This window comes from Sinohyriopsis cumingii, chromosome 17, assembly GCF_028554795.1.
Source record: "Sinohyriopsis cumingii isolate HCF-2022 chromosome 17, ASM2855479v2, whole genome shotgun sequence".
NCBI lineage: Eukaryota > Metazoa > Mollusca > Bivalvia > Unionida > Unionidae > Sinohyriopsis > Sinohyriopsis cumingii.
In genome coordinates, this window is record NC_142977.1 from 36,507,164 (window position 1) to 36,522,389 (window position 15,226).

The window sequence follows — 15,226 nt, forward strand, 5'->3', positions numbered from 1 at the left end:
AACAGTTATAATTTAAAAAATCCCCGAAACACGAAGTGTTCGGAAACGTACATCAGCAGCGAAATGTAAAACAACTAAAAATAATAGAACCTCAAAGACGAACCGCAAAGTGATCCAAGGTGGATTCATAGGGCCATTGCAGGCAGGAATACCAGGAAGTTTACTTCCCAATCTAATGGGGATAGGACGTGGGATGCTACCAGGTACTCGCTTTGAACAACTTTGAGATTCGAGATAAACTGAAAGATATAAACGGATTTCGAGGAGTATGTTCAAAAGACGAGCTCAGACCGCTAGAAGTCCAAACACAATACAGGAACTTCGCTCTCTGCCAACAGCTGCAACTAGTAATATTTTAAATGATTAGAATTTCAAAGATGGATATGGCACGCATTGGGTAGCTCTTTATAAAAACAATTATTTTGATTCGTTTGATCTACCACCGAATGATGTTATCAAACAGTACGTGTTATCATCTAAAAAATACAAAATATAAATTACTCTTATAATCATCTTCAGCCAGTTGAAACTGTAGCCTGTGTATATTATTGTGTTATGTTTATTAAACAAATGTCTGGGACAAATGGTGATTTTCTGAAATTTATATTGCAATTTTACACCTTAAACAAGCCTGGAAAACGACAAAATTGCAATTTCATCTAACAGAGCAGTATAAAAAATTACTACGTTTTGTCTCAAGTGCAGAAGTAAAACAGAAAACACAAACGATTTATGGAAATAACTAATAATAGCAGACTAATGTTTAAAAGTATCTGTTCCACATATGGCAGACAAAAGAGTATGTTTCTTAAACAAGTTAAACTGAGTGACTCACTACCTGGAGGAATGCTAAGACTTATTGATGTTATTTTAGTTGACGATTAAATTATAATAAAAATGCAGAGCTAACTAGTTGTAATCAGACCCGGCTTAGATATTCACAAGTTAATTGGCAAATTACCGAAACCCAGTCGTCGATGGACTTTGCCTTTTCATAGTTACACAGGTCCTTGGACTCAGCTCGTTAAACAACTTGATGAAAATGACAATCTAGTTCCAGGAGAAGAACCGTATAATCAGATCGTTGCAATTGAAATGCATTTTGACAAATTTTATCGTGACAATGAAAATGATAAATCTGGTTGTGACAGTATTATGCTTGACGAGCTTAGAGATATGAGACCTAGTGGAATACGAGAGCGAATTTATTGTAAGCTAGTACAAGGTCTCATTGGAGCAAAATATAAAATTGGGATTGAAAAGCCCCGGCTTGGTAAGGCTCATGCGCCTCAGCCCCAACTAGGAGATGACGGAGTGCAAATCACTCTCGCACATGAACTTAATAAACCTATAAAAAGGTTCCTAGATGAAAGGTTATCGCAAATGCAGTTGATGACATTTGGGCACTAGATCTAGCTGATATGTCAAGCTTGGCTAAGTACAACGACTACAAAAGGTATCTGATGAACGTAGGTGATAGTTTTAGTAAATACGCGTTTAGTTACACAGATAAAACTAGAAAAACCATAACTAATGTGATGTGATGTATTATTATCAACACGGAAAGAAAACCAAATAAAATTTGGACTGGTCAAGGAACGGAGTTTCTAAATTAGCGATTCGAGCAGTTTCTGGAACACAATAACACCAGCAAGCACGTCGCTGGAAATGAAAATAAAAGTGTTGCCGTAGAGAGATTTAATTGTACGTTAAAATAAAAGATCTATAAGCAACTGACAGCTGAAAACACTAACATATATGTTGACGACCTGCCAAAGGTTGTCTCAGATTACAATAGCACCAAACATAAAACGCTTAGAATGTCGCCCAACGAAGCAGTCAAAAATACAATACTAGTGAACGAGAATATGTACCGATGACACAAGTTTAAAGTCTGTGATCGTGTTAGAATTTCGTTAGTGAAGAAAACATTCGAAAAAGGATTCGCTCCAAACTGGTCAGAGGAAGTATTTGTTGTGGATAAAATTGTAACAACAAAACATGTTACATGTAAGCTGAAGTATCTAGCAGGAGAGAATGTTATTGTAAGATTTTAGGAACAGAGACTACAAAAGACGGATCAGGATATATTCGTCATCGAGCGAGTAATGGCAAGAAAAGGTAAGCGACGTTTGGTTAAATGGAGAGATTGTAGTGATAGTTTTAATAGTTGGATACCACCTAGTGAAATTCATCAATGTTTTATTAGATCGTTGGGTACTACGAATCATGTGATCCAGTCATGATAAATCTTTTCTCATTTCAAAGGGACAGACTTATATTTCACTAGCCTGCACAATTACATTAAATGTTGTCCTCGCGTTGTTGTTAGTGTAGACTGCTTGCACTCTCCAATCAGGTTGAAAATCTTAACAAATAGAAAATAAAATTTTATATTGTTTTGATGACCATAAACTTCTAGTTGTCCACGATTCATAAATGGTTTTAACATATCCCATAATATCTGATGCTCAGAGATAGTAAAATTAAACTTTTAAAATCTTTTTTGGCAAGGTGATATTTTACATTGTACCGTTATTTTGTTGCGACATAAGCCTGTTCGTCTTGAGGTATTATACCTGGTTTATCAGCAAATTTATCTTCGACAAAAGTAAATACATAAGTCGAACTTGATACTGTAAACATTTTTTAGATTCTCAGAATCCTGATGTAATTTACACTCCGAGTGTTTGCACTCTACAGGATCATGATCGATATCAGAGTAAAGATCTGACAATCTTTTCGCGAACAACAAAGTTGTTTAAGACATCTCTTATATATAAAACTTTTATCTAATTACTGTAATAAAATGTCAGATGAAATAAGACGCATCGTCAGAGCAAAATCTTAAATATGAACCTGTTATTCGACGTTGTAAAGCTATTTATGAGCAATGAAAGAAAAAGAACGGAAATATGTGAATTTTATTGTTAAATATAATCCTTACTCGATCCTTACTCGGTATTTAGTGTGATAAATATGATCCCTACTCGGCATTTAGCGTGTTGCTAATAGATTCTGAGGTATCAGAACTTGAGAAATATCAAAATATATTTGTTCGATATGACAGGGATACTGTTATGAAGTGGGCTTACTGTTGTCTGACAAGGAAAGATCTCAGAAATATTCTGCAAATTGATCTGTCAACAGCAATTCTGTCAGCTATAAGAATTTGTTTCGCGGCGACATCAGCGTTATAATAGAACGTGAAAAAATAATTTTGTCTTACTCAGCAATGCTGAGGTCGATACGGCAAGATTCTAGTCGAAAAAGATAAGGAAACTTTAAACAAAAATATTGATTTTTTTTAAAGTAGCGACGTGACACCGATATTAAAGAGCAGGTGATTTCTACTGAAAGAAGATTCTGACATTAAATCTTTTTGAGAAGGCGCATTTTGTAATAACATCAGCGACACGCCTCATTGACGCTACACAAATATCAAAATATTTTTCAGCTCCTGAACTAGAAGGAAATATTTTTTCTTTTGTCTCCAAGTTAATTGATATAACTGGACGAGCAGGTTTAAAATTAATTTTACCTCCCTTACCTCGTCTAGTATTTTCTTATTGTGTAACAAGGTCAATGTTCTCCAGACGATTGTCGATTTTAATATTATTAAGATGATCCACCAGGAATCTGACCATTAAAAATTTCAAATACAAGCCAGTGTGAGGAATACCTAACATACTCACTGTTAGTTCCACGGATCATTATATTTAAGTAACATTGATTTCCAAGACTTTCAACAATTTGTTTTTGTTTTAATAATTCCTCTGTTGGGCGGCTGGTTCAGATCATAAGCAGGATGCGGTTGAAATTCGTCTTGTAATAGCACATGTGCGATGTCATTGTTTGTTGCACTGCAATTCACTTTATAAACTCGCATCCCCATTGGAATCTCATCACAGATTAGCGTATAAATAAAGTCCTGCTCTGCATCCTCTTCATATTTCACTCGAATTGTATAACCAGCAAGAGAGTTAAAACTCCGACCGATATTTTGGCTGGAATGTTTATCACAAAGCCAATGTCGTTGACAGCAAACAAATTATATTTATGATGAACCCATAATATTTCCTGACATCTCGCAAAATCGTTTGAGATAATAATATGCATGTGATACAATTGTGTCATTATATAATAACAATTTTGTTTCTCTAATTGACATTTTCAAATCGTAATATTAGATCAGTATAAAACAATAGTAATACGATGTTGAAACTTGCTGGCTTGTTCTCGACATAAAGATACCAGTTTAGAAATGTTGCAACTGTATTTCTTGGGTTGGATAACAGCTGGGACTTTGATAATAAACTTTTACTAGTAAATTTCTCTGCCAAGCACTTGTATCTGCTTCTGCCAACTAATAAATCCGAGCTTATTTTGTATTTTGCTTTAATAACATTACTACTGATCATACAATTAACTCTCTCTCTCTCTCTCTCTCTCTCTCTCTCTCTCTCTCACACACACACACACCGCTTCCGTCACCAAAATTGGCGAAAATAAAATACTACGATGCGTACCATCTGAAAAATTACCCAAAGATTCTGTTAAAATTTATACTAATTTTGAACACACTGTATACCACCCTTGTGTTTTCATCACTTGCGATTTATCAGCTTATCCTGTGCATGGTTTTGTAAAGATGAAATGTTTATGCATCGGCTGTTGAAATAAAATGCATAACTTCGGACTCTTTCTCTCATCATTTCAGCCCAGGAACTAGGTCGGGTTTATAGCTGGTTTACAAAATTCAACATAACAATCCCACTAAATGGCAAGAGATATTAAGCAAACTAAACCAAAAAATTCAACATTTTATAAAAATAACTTACTTTGTTGGAGAGAAACAATAATGAATATGATTTAATGTGTTTACTACGTCTCGTTTATGGGAAAGAAGTTACTAAAGAATTTCGAAACAGACTACACGCCGTGGAATTTCTTGACAATCCGTTCGAACGGCAAGTTGACAAGTTGTTTAGCAGAATATAAACTAGGTGTGGGACAACTTCTCGCACAATTAGAAACTTGGATTAAGATGAAGTATTGTTCTAAGGTAAACATTTCTATCTTTTAAATAATGCACTTAGTTGTAATATTCTAAAAGATAAACATTAAATAGGCTTTTCTGGGTTATAAGTTCAAGAGGATCATCGAGTGGGTCTTCTTGCCAACATTTAGAAATCACATTTTAATATGCATTTAGAATATAAATGTATGAGGCTTTTGTACACTTTATGAATATCACTTACCTAAATTAAAGGACGATCATTCTTTCTTCATACAAATTGGATTTTCGACCAGAAACAACACGTAATTCAAGATTTACAGAAATGACGTAACGTTACGCAGAATTACGCGAGGCGCAGAATAGGCTGACATGGTGGTAGTATATATATATATATATATATATATATATATATATATATATATATATATATATATATATATATATATATATATATATATATATATATATATATATATATATATAACTTTTGCTTAGTAAACCTGACCGAGTTCCTAGGTTACAATGCTGACAGTATGAGTCCAAAGTAATGGAAGTTAGTTTAGCTATCGTGATTGCAAACTACGGTAGTATGGTACATCGGGAGTTTGCACCATTTGCAATCGAATCAGTTTCTACTCATAATCTTGACACACATTCGTTGATTGCTTGCATTATATGACACCTACAGTGAAAAGCTAGACCGCTCCGGTGTACAAAACATTTATTTTTTATTTTCCCTCCGTTTATTCTCCTTCTCAGCCTCCTTTTCAACCTCGTTATCTGCTTATAATGCATCATCATCGGAAGCCTCTGATACTCAGTGGTTAACCTGCCAGATTCGCGACCGATTGGGTGTGGGTTCAAATCTTACCACTGGATCAGCCAGGGTCGGCTAATGTGACGTGTCCTTGGCCATAGCACTTTACTACTCAAATCCTATATGTTATAAACAAGCATGTCAAAGGACCAAAATACAAGAGTCTGTCAAGACACTCAGTCCATAGCTAAACCAGCTATTAGGAAAGAATCATTATACACACAAACAGATGCAACCTCGCAAAGATGACTCTCTTCTAGAGGTATTAGACGGACTGAGCCATAATTCAGTTAAAGAACACTGCCAATCACGTGAGATCGCTCCGGTGGCCTAGTGGTGCCTCCGATGCGGGAGGTGGCGTCTTCGAAGCCCGGTCGAGTCATACCAAAAGACTTATCAAATGGTAATAACAGCTGCCTCGCTTGGTACTAAGCATTTAGAGGTCATTGATAGGACTGGTCGACCTGGTGTCATGATAATGTGACTGGGTGGGACATGATGCTACATGTCTGCGGCATGATGTCTCAGTGCTAGACATCGCTATAAACTGCCACACTGTAGACATCGTAGAGATGTGACTGAAAGATTGTTACAATTCCAAGCACACACACAGATTTCTTTACTTAAATTGCGTCAATTAGCTTACCACTTATTGTACAAACTACTTGTTCAATGAAACGTGGTGGTGCATATTCAAGCCCATAGCTTTCAACTAAAGTTATTTGGAAAACCTTAAGAATGAAGAATTTGGTGACCAATTTCATTTCGTTTTATTCAGATTTACAGTCTTGAAATTGCCAAACCAGTCCAAGTTCATCCTTACTATCAACCCTTAAAATAACCCCATCTTTATATTTATCACTCTTTATACTTCAGGCGTTATGTGTTGAGATTCTGTTTTGCTGTCCAATTCGTTATGTGACCATCAAGCTCCCATTTAAGTTTGTGGCAGATACAATGATCTTTATGACTATTTCTGCATTTATGTCAGTGTTGAATGTTTCTGTTCCATCTTGTAGATCGCTTAAAATCTTCCGTATTCATTTCACCCTTTTTAACAATTTCTCTATCATACATTGTACCACACCTAATTTATGACCTATTTCTTTGTCGGCGCACCTCTTGGTATCTTGTGTCATTGAATTTCTGTTAGCTATAAGAGTTACAGAATTCTGATCGTTTAAGACTTGATCTGCTCATTTAAATCTGGTATGGATACATTATAGGTTTTTCTCGTCTGTTTTACAAGGATTGCATTCACAAGAACCTTAATCAATAAGTCCACTATCTTTCAATCGACTTCTTTAATTTGCCTATTAATTTAGGTCAACCTATCATCCAAACTTTCTACACAAGCTTTGGAGTCATCAACAAACCTTTGAAGGACTCCATGGTTCTGTTTATTCTCTCTCGTCATTCGGTTCCTTCTGCAACTGTTGAATTTGTGATTGTAATTCTTGGTAGGCTTATTAACTTCCGCCACGTCCACCCACTGAGGAAGCTATTTCACTATTTATGCTTTCTCAGTGGGTTTAAAGTTTGGTTCTTCACGATATGTTATGGCTTGTCAAGCTTATAAAGAGGCGGTTATACCGGCTAATGCCGTTTTAAACATATCATGGACGTCTGAAATCTTCGTCTTATTCTCCTCTATCTTTTTGTTCTCGAGTTCCTAAAACTTGGTTGCTCTTGTTTGGTAGATTTATCATCACTTTGTTCTCTCCATTTTCTAATAACTTTAAAATTATTTAATCAAATATTTGTATCGACACGTCTTTGCACAGATCTTCTAGTAGCAGCATCAGTAATTTTAACGAGTTCATCGACATTGATCATACGGTTCTTGTTTAAGTTTATCTCATCCGCGTTATTCGAATATCTAGTTTATTATCTTTCTTCTCTTTTATCAGGATGGGACTTCTTACAAATGTGCATGATCAATACAATGGGTACGGCATGTATCAATTTCCCTACTTCATCATTAATATTCAGGTAACGCACTATTTCCCCGGTTTTCCTCACTGGTTATACTGGCTATTTAAAAAGGACCTTGTATATCTTAGACATTATTCAAAGAACCGTTGTTTCCCTTTATTTTGGTGTATGATTGATGGGTGTAATATGGGTTATAGAGTATACAGCTTGGCCTTACTTCAAATGTCCACCTCTCAAAACACTGCTAGCTCCGTTTGATCATTTTTAACTTCCTGGACTTCAGAGGTTGAAAAAAGAAACAAACAAACTAAAAAGAAAACAGTCAATAATTTTTTTTTAACATTTTATATATTTGGTAATTCATTTATTGCACTTTCAGAAGCTGGTATCGTCTAGTCTGGCAAAATTAATTTTCCCTATTCCCCTCATAAATGAAATTATAGGAATATGGGACATTTCACCTTCCCCAGCCAAACCAAGGTGATCACATCAGAAATGGAAAACGAAGCTGAAGGAGGCGATCGAAATGGAATCGGGTCACAATTAATACTTCCAGTTCAGTACCCACGAATATAGTTCTAGTCTATTTTTAGAACATTTTTCCCTCTCTCATTGTGGTGGTGATAGAAGAGTTTTATTTATGCTTTTTTGGTAGGGATTTAAAGGTTATTGTTTATTCTTGAGAATATGAGCTAAGTATGTTGTTGTCTGTGTGTATTTCGGCGACAGTGCACAGTGAGTAATAAGGCCTTGGTGATGATTTGGAAGTGAAATCTGTGTTCTGTTTACATGCTGCTATGTTGACAGTCCAGCATCTCAAAAAAGAGCAGGTCAACCTTTGACGAGAACTTCACCGTGAAGTCATCTTTGAACATATGATTTGTATTGATTGTCACACAGTGGAAAGGTCAGTACTGAGAAACAAATGTGGAGAACATATAGTAAAATTAATTGTGTAATATGTCATGTCAGGGCAGCATTGATTCAACTTTAAATCGCTATAAAATTTTATTATTAATGATAGACACATGAGATTTTCACACCATGTGTATATTGACTGTAACAATCAGAAAATATAATTAAAATTAAAAAAGTTAATTAAATTGTTTTAAACTTAATTTTAAAGTTTTAAAAATTTAAAAATAAATTTTTCCCTATAAACTCACAGAAATGGTATCTGTTGGAGATGACACTCATTATTATTAGCTGCAATGTATTCCTACACCATATAAAAGTTGCAATGGAGGATTTTTTCAAAGCCTATCAGCGAAAATCTCATTAAATTCTGTAATAGCACATAATAGTGTTTGTAAAATATGGACAGGAAATCTAACATCCAATGGATTATATGGCCTATTGTCATATAAGGATCATGTGACAAACACATGGAAGAAAAAACATGTTCACAGACTGGCACTGATGGTGAAGTTGAGAAGTCTGACTATACCAAAGGAGCTAGATGCATCCCATTTATGCCATAATAGTTTGTGTGTGAATGTGGATCATCTGATTCTAAATCGTCATTCCGTTAACAATAATAGGCAGTATTGCAAAGGTTATGGTCATTGCATTGGTCATGGTGACTATCCAGACTGCATGTTAAAGTTGAAATTGTAATATGGAATAAATTCAGGTATCATGATATATCCTTTACACCCACCCACATCCATATCAATTTATGTCTGGCATGGAAGGAAGGAAGGATGGATGGATGGAGGATGTGTTGAGTAACAAGGAGAAAGGAAAGAGTGTGGTCTTTATTTTAGTAGACCATGCTAGTATGACAGTGCTTTCTTAAATACATTCCTCCCTCCCTCCTCCCTCCCTTCCTTCCTTCCTTCCTTCGTTTCATTCATTCATTCATTCATTCATTCATTCATTCATTCATTCATTCAGCTAGTCTCGTAAGTCATGTTTTGTCATGTCATGGTATGTGAATTTTGAATTTTTTAATCTTTGTTTATTTTGCTTCTTAATTTCTTTATTTGTGTCTTCATATTCAGAGAAAACTGTTTCGACCTCTCCATAGGTCTCATCAGGTGGTAGTAAGTAACACAACTGCACATAACATGCGTTGTGTTACCTACGGATTTCCCCACTACAGTTTTCCCTTCTGTACAATGTGTTCTTCGCGGTGTCTTTGAGCACTTTCATTTTGCACATGGAATTAAGATAACTTTTTCTGTCTGCAGTGTCCATTGGCTCCTGCTAAACCTTTGCATAGGAGTTATCGCCCTCGGTGTCTAGCAGTCCTTTGCAGTAGTCAGACTTCCTATTGCCTTGCTGTGTCCTGTACCTCAGATGGGCCTGTATCATATTTCCTCGTCTTGCTAGAATACGTTTCCTGGTTTGGGGATGCTTTTGATACAACTGATGGTAAGTGCAGTTTTTATCCATTATCTCCAGTGATCTCAGAGTCCTTGTTGAAAGTTTACCTCCCAAGTGTGTCACTTTTATTTTCAGTGATGATCCCAGGCTGTTATTGAGTCTATGTATTGTTGAATGAACTCTCGCCTCAAAGTTTCTGGAATAGTTCACATTTTTAGGTAATGAAACACTGACTGATCTGTTCACCGCCTCACATTTCTATGTGTTTGTGTTCAGTCGCAGTCTTTCTACAACATCACAGGAGAGTTTCATTTTCAGAACTTCTAGCAGGATATTCTTATCATTTTCTGTCATGTTGAGATGAATCACTTGATGAGGGCCCAGGTATGCTGATCGCATCCACCAGCTGTTAGTACTTCCTCCCCCACAGACCTTTGAATAATGCCGGCATTTTGAGCAGTCCCCTGAATAACAGCGCAGAGTGGCATCCAGTATTTGGGGAAGTTGACATTTAATTTTTGTAACATCACCACTATTGTCCTCCATCATTTGCTTGAAGATTAAACCGCAACGTGCTTTAATGTCTTGGCTGACAATTTTATGTTTGAGCCTTTTTCCTTCTCTAGTTCTTATTCCTGGAAACATGTTTTCACTAAATATTGCAGAATTACACCGTTTGAACTGTAAACGACCCAGATGGATGGGATCCGAGAGTCTTTCTATTTTCCACATTGGATGCAGAATGGTGCAAGCATTTTGGAAGCCAGCAGCAGCCTGTGCATCTCCATCTGTTGTTGCATGTCTAATGAGAATCTCTTGCAGCACAAACTTTTTTCCCATTTCTCTTGCCATTTCATACTCTGAATGTGGTGCAACTAGTGACAGATTTGCTGTGCAGTCATCATGGCCTCCTGGACATTGCACATCAAAACCTTTCCCCTTCAGCCATGATCCAGTCCAACACAACTTGTTTTCTACTGTAGTCCCCACACTGTATTGCTTCTCTGTAACAGTTTCTCAGGCAATTCCAACAGCTTGTGATGAACTTTGACCAGATTTCTTTTCATGTCCAAAGCTAATGGCATTGTATCTTGCATCAAAAGCAACATTTATTTGCTCAGGATGCTGAACACCACGCATAACATTAACTTGTCTGACTAGTTTCAGCTTGTCTGTCATGTCCATTTCGCTGAGCTTCACAGTTGCTTTGCTTACAAGGTTGGAGGCCCTTTGCATAGATGTTCTGCTAGGTGGCGGAATGTCAGTGGCTGCAAGAAAGTATCTAGCCCTGGTGTTGCCCATTGGTGTATCTTGTAGCCCAGCTTGAAACATCATATTTACAGCAGCAGGATTTGGGCCAGGTTTATTTGTTTTTATCTCCTCATACAACTTATACTCTGGTGACTTAAAACTGCAGTTTTTACACATCATAGTATGCTTCCAAGCAAGTCCCCATTTTATTTCATTAGCGATATGGAACTCTGGTCTGCCACATTTGTTGACTTGATTACCATGGCGAGGAATGATATCATTCCACATTTCAACATTTTTTTTTCATACAGATCATACGTGTCCCATCGTGCTCATTCAAATGTGTCTCTTTCTGGTCCAGTTTTGCTTTGGATGATGTCGTAGAAATTTTTGCAGACCCAGGTGTGCCATTACAGTCTGGTCCCTGAACTGACTTGAGACCCCCATTTGTCGGCTTTGTCACTGCTATGAGAGAGAACTTGTCTGCATCAATTCTTCTGGTCACTGGAACAGATGCAGCACTGGAACTTGGTAGAGTATCATCAGTCAGATATGTGACTCCTTTGTTATGTGGAATATATCCAGGTTTAAAAAAAGTTGTCTTCCTCTTCTTGTACCCCTTCATGGTTTCAGTTACAATAACTGCATGTAAAATACAAGAATCATCCTCTCTCTCTCTCACTTATATAACTAGGAGAAGGCATGCTAGCTTGGTTTCAGAGAACTTCGCCAACTCTTCAATACTACTGGAAGTCTAACATCTGAAGACTCCTCCCCTTCATGGGTGGAAATGATGTCATGTACTTGGTTAGACCTAGCTTGCGTATTTAGATGCTACCAGATTTCAGGTGTTACCTTTCATTGACAAGCTCTGGTTTAATTGCTTCACACCTGATAAGGAAAACCATTGATGTTTATGACAAAGAAATGGAGAGACTTTTCCATAGAACAAAATTTGTCAACTTCAGGTTTTACATTTTCATTAAAATTTAAGTTAAATTTCAATTTTCATATCAAAATATGTATCATTTTTTAAAATGGAATTTTCTAAGAAAGTTAAACAGTCAAGTTTAATATCTAGTAATTTCCAGATTGGTGTTAGAACTAAAAACTAATTACAGTTTACTTGAAGTGTTTATCTTGATTAGCAAAATCACAATTAAACTTTAAGTTTTGTGCATTTTTGAAATTCGGCCATTTGGAATTGGCTTGTGCTTGTGTTACAGTGGTGTCAGCAAAAAGCCTGTAACAGTCCTATTCATGGATGAAATTCCTTAAAACTTTGCAGAAGTATTTAAGAGATATTGATTTGATCACGGATGGAAGTTTTGTCCATGGAGGTAAAATTTTCTAACCCTGTCAGGAATCGGGTCACAATTAATACTTCCAGTTCAGTACCCACGAATGTAGTTCTCGTCTATTTTTAGAACATTTTTCCCTCTCTCATTGTGATGGTGATATAAGAGTTTTATTTATGCTTTTTTGGTAGGGATTTAAAGGTAATTGTTTATTCTTGAGAATATGAGCTAAGTATGTTGTTGTCTGTGTGTATTTCGGCGACAGTGCACAGTGAGTAATAAGGCCTTGGTGATGATCCGGAAGTGAAATCTGTGTTCTGTTTACATGCTGCTATGTTGACAGTCCAGCATCTCAATAAAGAGCAGGTCAACCTTTGACGAGAACTTCACCGTGAAGTCATCTTTGAAGGTATTTTAGATTAACATACGATTTGTATTGATTGTCACACAGTGGAAAGGTCAGTACTGAGAAACAAATGTAGAGAACATATAGTAAAATTAATTGTGTTCTATGTCCAAATACGACAGCGGAGGCCAACACTAAACAGGGTTGAGGGACTTGAATCACTACCCATCCACGACGGTCTCTTCGTATCACGTGACAAACATTAGTTACTGGTGAAGGCAGAATGCTACTGCAGAAAATTTCCATCTGAGATATTTATGCTCTGAGTATGGGAAAATACTAATGATCCTAAACAAAGTCTTGGTTTCTTTCTTACCACTGAGGTAGTAGAAGATGGGATTCTTAATGTCAGAGGAAATGCTGTAATAGCCAACCAAGAAATCCAATTTCTGTAACGATATATTCACTTACAATTCCTGATGTCTGTGAATGAATACATACATTTCCTTATATGTGTGTGACATGGTTATGTATGCATCCATTCATTTTAATGTTTCCAGCCTATTCATGAATGAGTAGTATAGTCAACAGGAATGCCACTTCACCAGAAGTGAAAGTGCTTACGCGATGTATTGATAATCTATAAAGTATGAAGTGCGTTATCTGAAATACCGAGGTATGAGGTGTGTTTGTGATACTACAAGAGGTATAGAAGAATCAAAGTATTAAGTGCGGGGTATGTATGCGATGTATTAAGTGCGGGGCTATGTATGCGATGTGTTAAGTGCGGGGTATGTATGCGATGTATTAAGTGTGGGGTATGTATGCGATGTATTAAGTGGTGGGTATGTATGCGATGTATTAAGTGTGGGGTATATATGCAATGTATTAAGTGGTGGGTATGTATGCGATGTATTAAGTGGGGGTATGTATGCGATGTACATGTATATAATACATGAGGCATGAGGATAAAATATAATGAAGTTGTACCCATATTTACCTTACTTCTCACTTGAGCAATAAATGTTCAATAACTGTGATAAAAAAGCAAAAGAATGCAACCTTTTATAATTATATAATATGGGGTTACTAAAGTCAAACGTGAATGTGTATCCCTCATCGACCGCAACAACGCCAAAAGGACATAACCAGTGATCTCTCCACAACATTATTTGGCAAAAATTAGGTTTTGACTTGACAAACTGAACCTCGACATTGTGTCAGCATATAAATACGCATATCATGGAATGAGCTGCGTTGAAGCTGGTGTCTAATACCAGATTGAAATAACGCGCTAATAGTTGTCTTATTAGACTGACTAATTAAAATCACAACGGATTAGATTGTTTTCCAGATCCATAATAGTTGTGTCTACTAAAAACAAGCGCGAAAATCTTCGACCAATCTGATGACTGCCCATGGATTCAGTGAACTAAAGTTGTGAACTAGGTTGAAAATATTCCCTTCCATTAAATCACCGAATGCTTACATTAATGTAAGGGTCACATTAAAATATTCAAGACTGAAAATTGTGTTTGAAAAACAGTAGAGCAGTATATTTATTACAAGAAAGCAACTGCAGAAACAACTAAATGATACAGGTTACATTAGATGATTCTAAATGCTATTATCTCTTGCATTATTGAAACTGTAGAAAAGATCTCCCTAATCACACCAAAAGCAAAAGCTGGTTGGAATTTTTAATTACCCCGATTCGGAACAAGTTTGATACCGATTTGGGTCTAGATCATAAAAATATTACAATTTTTTTTTCTTCTTGTCTTTTTGGATCACGTACAATCGATTGAAATTGGCAAAACATAGTGGCAGGCGAGTTTTGCGCAGGATTTGATCTTCGGTTTGAGGGGCAACACAGTATTAGGTAATATTTCGATATTTTTCCTTACTTAAAATTAGTTCAGGTTTTCATTTCTTTTAGTGTGTGGTGAATTAGTTTGTAAATATTGGACATTCATTCCGTTAGATTTTACTGGGTACCAAGAGAAAAGGCCGTCCTTAAAATGAGTAAATTGAAGGTTTTATACCAAACATCGACATAAAAAGGGACATTCGTTTCGAATAAGTTATAACTGATTTAATCGATTGTTAAATAATCCTGCTAACACATAAATAAATATACTGCTCTACTGTTTCTCAAACACAATTTTCAGTCTTGAATATTTTAATGTGACCCTTACATTAATGTAAGCATTAAGTGATTTTCAACATGG